Raw genomic sequence first — 7800 nt, forward strand, 5'->3', positions numbered from 1 at the left:
CTTCTATTACAAACTGAAAGTCCCTCTGGAGTTGTTTACTTGTGCCACTTGCAGTGATGAAATTAAGGATCCTAAAAAGGAAATAAATGTCATGTCCTCCCACCCTAGCTTATCAACTTCAAAAAAGTAGTTTCCTCAAGTGACCTGGGTAGTGTTCTATAATATTTGCCCTAATGACAGTGGTTTCTCAGAAGAGGGTGGGCAAGTAGGGGAGGAAGGCAGAGGAAGCCCTGAGGAGCAGCATTCAGTGTCTGCCTTACCCATCTAACTTGAAAGGACTGGATTAACATATGTGATGGAATTTGGATGCTACAGACATTTAGTAAATTCATCTCTAGACAGAGGTGAGAAGGAATAGTGCCCACTTGGAAGAGGCTGCAGTGGGCCTCTGGAAGGCACTGCTGAGGGAAAAGGAGTGGGTCAGGCCTAGGTTGGGCCCTGAGGCGTGTGGTCTGTGTGGTAACCCTTTAGGCCTTTAAGTTATCTATCTGCACAGTAGGAATAATATCCTGACTTCCCACAGAACCTCAGATCTGAGAGTACTTTTGATGCTAAGAACCTTACAACTACAGGATGGATCCTGTGGGAAGCTCAAAATTAAGTTGAATATTTGTTGAACTTTATTACCTCCACATCCTGTAGATAATTTCTTGTTTATGTTCCAGTCATACAACTTTCTTTTCTAAATATTTACCAGGAACTTAAATGAAATAGCTCTGTACTCTATTTGATAGTTTAAGAAAGAAATTGGCTACCTTAAGATTCAAATTTTCCTGGGCATTAGCATGTAATGGTTCAGTTTGGATTCTGGAACTAGACTGCCCAGGTTCCTTTAGTTTTACATTGTTAGGCAAGCACTTCCATCTTAAGCTTTAATTTCCTCTCGTGTAGGCAAGGGAAGAAATTGTGAGGATTAAATGAAAATATGTGTGACATGCAGGGGCAGTGAGTACTCAGTGCCTCCTGTTACAGTTAACTTTTGAAAAGGGGTCTTTTGTTTCTAATTTGCCTACATACAGCCTCAAAACATTTGGCTTGGAGCTCATGTTTCTGCAAATGAGCTCTCGATTCAAGCTGCAGGTAAATCACTAAGTAGGAAAACTACTGAAGATATGAGTAAGGAACTTTACAGCATTTTAATTCTTTTTCTTTGTACAGTTAGTCTTTTTTTCTTGGTACTAATATAGGTAACAGTAGCTTTGCCCTGATGTGTATGGCTGCCAGGATGGAGGCAACGCGAGGAAATCAAAGGCAATGTGGTGGGAAAATCTCTCACAAACACACACACCTAGGAAAGCATATTACAGGCTCAGAAGCCACTGAGGTTTTTGGTCTCTGCCATTCCTCACAGCCATCCCTTGCATCATTTTCACTGAGTAGTTTGGGAGCCCTTGGTTCTGGGATTATGCTTCAGTAAAAAGAGTGGTCTGCCAATATATTGATTTCTTTTTTTATTTTACTTATTAATTTTTGGCTGTGTTGTGTCTTCGTTGCTGCATGCGGGCTTTCTCTAGTTGCAGCGAGCGGGGGCTACTCTTCATTGCCATGCGCAGGCCTCTCACTGCGGTGGCTTTTCTTGTTGCGCAGCACGGGCTCTAGGTGCGCGGGCTTCAGTAGCTGTGGCTTGAAGGCTCTAGAGCGCAGGCTCAGTAGTTGTGGCTCACGGGCTCTAGAGCGCAGGCTCAGTAGTTGTGGTGCACGGGCTTAGTTGCTCCGCGGCATGTGGGATCTTCCTGGACCAGGGCTCAAACCCGTGTCCCCTGCATTGGCAGGCAGATTCTCAACCACTGCGCCACCAGGGAAGCCCTATATTGATGTTTTGCTGAGTGTAAGATTAAAGAGTCGCCTTGGATATTTTATGGGTATCTGCTTGCTTTGAGAGGTGAGCTCTAGTGATAGCCGAGTGAGGAAAAGCGTTCTGTATGGGTCCATCCGACTGATGTGACTTGAAGCCACAGTAACACTCCTCAGTAATTTCTGCCAACTTGGCTTATTATAGCAAGGGAAGCATTTAATTGAGACAGATAATGCCTGTTGGCCTTCTAAATCAATCCCTCTGGCATCTGCCTGCACAACAATGTTAAGACAAGCTGAAGTCTCCTCAGAGTAGGTATTTAGAAATCAGAAACCCAGAGGGTCTCACCCAACTCCTGATACCACTCACAGAATTCAGCCTGAGTCTGCCCGATAACTCCTCATGGACATGGCCGTCTGACTTCCTAGGCAAGACAAGGGCTGCTTGAGAAGATTGTGATTTTTCCCACCTCAGCAGACATTTTAGGAGCAGTGCTGGTGCCCGTGCAGTTGAGTAGGAGATTCCCTTCAAGTTCAGGACCAGGTCTTTATTGTGTATCCAGAACCTAGGTCACGGCCAGACAGGGCTTATGGAAAGAATGGTAAACAGTGGAGAAGAATACACCACCATGGATCTATTCCATGATCAAGTAAGATCATGCTGAGAAAACATGTCCCATTTATTGTTTGGAAAGAGAGTAAGCCTGAGAAAAAATTAGTTTCTATCTCAGTAGCTTTAAATCTAGACGGAAATCAAGATTTCAAAGATAAATACTGGTGAAAAGCACAGCACTGGATGCAGTGCCTTGGGCTGGTAAGGGGAAGGAGAGGTGAATAGACTTACACTAGGATGAGTAGGAGGGCCTGGGAGGTTGGGGTTGAGGCTGTGGCATCAGCTACCATGTTTTCTTACAGTTGTATTTGATGAGCACCTCAAAGAATGAGGTCCTTGAAGCAATGCTGTGGTTAACAATAGGAAATCGTCATAAATTCTTGAGCAGGGAGTGACAAGTGCAGTGCTGGAAAGGATCCACCTACATGATGGGCAAAGCATCAGAAGTAGGGAGAAACTGGAGGGAGGGTGAAGTTAGCTCTGTGAGTTACAGAGCTAAAGGATTCCCATTACAACTGCCAACTCCCATCTCTCGCCTCAGTCTCACCCAGGCCTTTCATGAGAAGGAGCCTTGAAAAGTCAAGGGGTCTCAACATCTGGTGGAACCATCTTACACCAAAGGTTGGGAGGAAAGCATGTGGGTCACCCAGAGGAGAGGAGGGATGTTTGGGAGCCCTCCCTGCCCCTACTTCTTTGAAGCTCAGTTCTGAAATCATACAGGGCACATTCATTGAATGGAATGCAGTAGGATTCACTGAATAGAATTTTAAAAGGAGGCTGAAAGTATATCTTAGAAATATATCTATTACTAGAAATATATCTTAGGAATCTTTGAAATACTGTTCATTTTTAATAACTCCTAGGTAAAAGACCTAATCTAATCTGGAATAAACTATTTGGGCTAACTTCAAAATTAATTACAGTGAGAGTGCTATGCAAAACCTGGGGGACTCAGCCAAAGCCTATTCAGAGAAAATGCTTAGCAAAAAAATCTGAAGATAATTTAATAATTTAGTAAAATAAAATAATTACCAAAAAAATAAGTGGAAGGAATTAATAATAAACCCCACATAAAAGAACAGAGTCAGTTAAAAACAAGAATGAATTAGACATGCTTTTGGCAAATTTGAGATATTGAAAAAGATGGAAGATGCAAACAGTAATCAGATATAAAATTATTTTTTTAATTATAGGAGACCATTTATATTAAAAGTCTACCTGTAAATTAAATATCAAATGAAATGGATAATTCTCTAGGGCAATATAAAGTTCAAGAATTGATTCAAGAGAAAGACAAATATTATATGATACCACTTATATGTAGAATCTAAAAAATAATGCAAATGAATTGAGATACAAAACAGACATAGGAAACAAACTTATGGTTACCAAAGGGGAAAGGGAGCAGGGGAGGGATAAATTAGGAATATGGGATTAACAGATACAAAGTACTATGCATAAAATAGATAAGCAATAAGGATTTACTGTATAGCACAGGAAACAGTATCTTGTAATAACCTATAATGGGAAAGAATCTGAAATATATATGTATGTATATGTGTATATGTGTGTGTATATATATACATATATATATATATCTGAATCACTTTGCTAACTAACACAATATTGTAAATCAACTATACTTCAATAAAAAAAAGAATTGATTCAAGAAGAGTAGAAAACTTGAACAGACCAATAATCATAAAAGAAATTAAGGTAGTCAAAAGAACAAAGTTGAAGGAAGGTCTCACATGTCCTGATTTCAAAACTTTTTATAAAGCTACAGCAATCAAAAAACAGTGTTTGGATGTTAACTAGAATTATTGTGGTGATCATTTTGCAATACATACAAATACCATATCATTATGTTGTACACCTGAAACTAATATGTCAATTATATCTTAAGAAATCAAAACAAGACAAAACAAACAGAAACTGTGGGACTAGCATAAAGACAAACATATAAACCAACAGAATAGAAGAGAGAGTGCAGAAATAAACCCTCACGTATATGGTCAAATTATCTTCAACACGAGTGCCAAGAACGTTCAATAGAGGAAAGAACAGTCTTCAACAAATGGTGCTGGGAAAACATGATATCCTCATGCTAAATAATGAAGTTGGACCTTACCTTACAGCATGTACAAAAATTAACTCAACATGGATTAAAGACCTAAATGCAAGACCTAAAACTATAAAACTCCTAGAAGAAAACATGGGAAAAGCTTCATGACATTGGATTTGGCAATGATTCCTGGCATGTAATGCCATAAGTACATGCAACAAAAGCAAAAGTAGTTAAAAGGGACTGTATCAAACTTTAAAATGCCTGCATCAAAGGGAACAATCAGCAGAGTGAAAAAGCAACCTACAGGATGGGAGAAAATATTTGCAAGCCTTGTATCTGATAAGGGGTTAATATCCAAGATACATGGGACTTCCCTGGCGGTCCAGTGGTTAAGACTTTGCCTTCCAATGCAGGGGCTGCGGGTTCCATCCCTGGTCGGGGAGCTAAGATCCCACCTGCCTCTTGGCCAAAAAAAATCAAAGCATAAAACAGAAACAATGTTGTAACAAATTCAATAAAGACTTTAAAAATGGTGCACATCAAAAAAAATCTTAAAAAATATATATATATAAAGAACTACAACTCAAGAAGAAAAAACACAACCCTATTAAAAAATGGGTAAAGGACATGAAGAAACATTTCTCCAAAGATGATATACACATGGCCAACAAGCATATGAAAAAATACTCAACATCACTAACCATTAGGTAACTGCAAATCAAAACCACAATGAGATATTACCCCTTGCCCATTAGAACGGCTATTATCAAACAGAAAATAGCAAGTGTTAGTGAGGATGTACAAAAACTGGAGCCCTGTGCACTGCTGGTGGGACTGTAAAATGGTGCAGCTGCTATGGAAAATAGTATGGCGGTTCCTCAAAAAATTAAAAATAGAATTACCATATGATCCAGCAATCCCACTTCTGGGTATATATCCAAAAGAAAGTAGGATCTCAAAGAGATATTTGCACACCCATGTTTATAGCAGCATTATTCACAATAGCCAAAAGGCAGAAACAATCCAAGTGTCCATTGATGGATGAATGGATAAAAAAATGTGGTATATACATACAATGCAATATTATTCAGCCTTAATAAAGAAGGAAATTTTGACACAAGCTACAACATGAATAAACCTTGAGGACATTATGCTAAGTGAAATAGCTAGTCACAAAAAGACATGCTGTATGATTCCACTTAAATGAGGAATTTTAAATAGTTAAATTCATAGAAACAGAATAGTGGTTGCCAGGAACTGGGGGGGTGAGGGGGAAATGGAGAGTCGCTGTTAAATGAATATAGAATTTTAGTTTTGCAAGATGAAAAAGTTCTAGAGATCTGTTGCACAACAATGTGAGTATACTTAACACTACTGAGCTGTACACTTAAAAATGTTTGAGAAGGAAGGAAAGAAAGAAAAAAAGAGGTAACAAAGATACACCCTTAAAATAAAGGCACAAGCCCAGACTGTCTGGGCGGTGAGCCTACTGTAAATCTTCAAGGAGCATGTAATTTCTAGTTTATATAAACTTTACAGACCATGGAGAATAATGAAAGTTTCCCAGCTTATTCTACAAAGCTGTGATAACCTGGAAAACAACACAGAATGATAGTACGCACACAAACAATAACCGTGGGCTATTTTCATTTACGTGTATAGATACAAAACTCTTAGGTAATACGTAAACCAGTCACATCCAGCTGTCATATTTCATGACCACGCAGAATTTTATCACAGGAATTCAGGATAGTTAAACATTAGAAATTGTATTAATGTAATTTAGTACATTAATGCATAAGGGAAAACAAATCATATCAAACAGTAAGAAAAGCAACTGATAAATTTCAATACCCATTTCTTTTTTTTAAGTTTTTATTGAAGTATGGTTGATTTACAATGTTGTGTTAGTTTCAGGTGTCTAGCTCAATACCCATTGCTGATAAAAACTCATAACAAGCTAACAATGTTGAGAAACTTCCTTAACCTAAAAAGTAGTATCTATCAAAAATTTAAAGCAAATAGCGGGGCTTCCCTGGTGACACAGTGGTTAAGAATCCGTCTGCCAATGCAGGGGACACAGGTTCGAGCCCTGGTCCAGGAAGATCCCAAATGCCTGGAGCAACTAAGCCTGTGCGCCACAACTACTGAGCCCGTGTGCCACAACTACTGAAGCCCGTGTGCCTAGCGCCCGTGCTCCACAACAAGAGATGCCACCGCAATGAGAAGCCTGTGCACTGCAATGAAGAGTAGCCCCTGCTCGCTGCAACTAGAGAAAGCCCACATGCAGCAGTGAAGACCCAATGCAGCCAAAAATTAATTAATTAATTAATTTAAAAAATAAAATAAAATGGCTTGGTGTTTGTATTATAAATAAATAAAGCAAACAGCAAGCTTAATGTTGAAACATTAAAAGTAATCCCATTAAAGACAGAAGCGAATAAGGATGTCCACAATCTCCACCGTTATTCAACATAAAGCAGGGGGCCCTAGACAATGCTTTAAGAAAAGCATTAGAGGGACTTCCCTGGTCGTCCAGTGGTTAAGACTCTGTGCTCCCAATGCAGGGGGCCTGGGTTTGATCCCTGGTCAGGGAACTAGACTCCACATGCCACAACTAAGACCCGGCACAGCCAAATAAATAAATATTTAAAATAAAAAAGAAAGAAAGAAAGAAAGAAAAGCGTAAGAGGTATAAGTTTTAGAAAGGAAAAAAATGATAGAATGGTTTACCTAAAAAATCCAAGAGAATCAACTGAAAAAGTTTTAGAACTATTAAGAGTTCAAGCAGTTGGCCAGATACAAGATTAATATACAACAACTAGTAATAGCTATAGCTTTTCTATCCACCAAAAAGAGCTAAATTTTTAAACAATTCATGATAGTACCTAAAGCTCTGAAGTAACCATGAAAAAAGCAAATAAGAAATTTTCAATGTGAAGAAAATAATTTTCATTGAAAGATGGTAAAGAAGAATGGATGAAAATAGCGACAGCATATTCCTGGATAAGAAGATTTGATGTTGCAAATTGTTATTTTCCCTCAAATTAATCTATAAATTCAATTCACCCAAAGAGTTCAGGCTATGTTCTTCAAGTGCCATTTCTCATTGGCTAATTACAGGTCTAGGGTAGGAAGTGTCCAAGATGAGCCTGCAATATTCTGTCATATTCTAATACATTTTGCTCTATTTTTGCTATGAAATAAACCACCCCCAAATCCAGCAGCTTAAAACGACAGCAATCCTCCTTCTTCTTCTTCTTCTTTTTTTTAATTCATAGATTAGTTGGGGAATTCCCTGGTGGTCCAGTGGTTAGGACTCCAC

This window comes from Globicephala melas, chromosome 12 (assembly GCF_963455315.2).
Source record: "Globicephala melas chromosome 12, mGloMel1.2, whole genome shotgun sequence".
NCBI lineage: Eukaryota > Metazoa > Chordata > Mammalia > Artiodactyla > Delphinidae > Globicephala > Globicephala melas.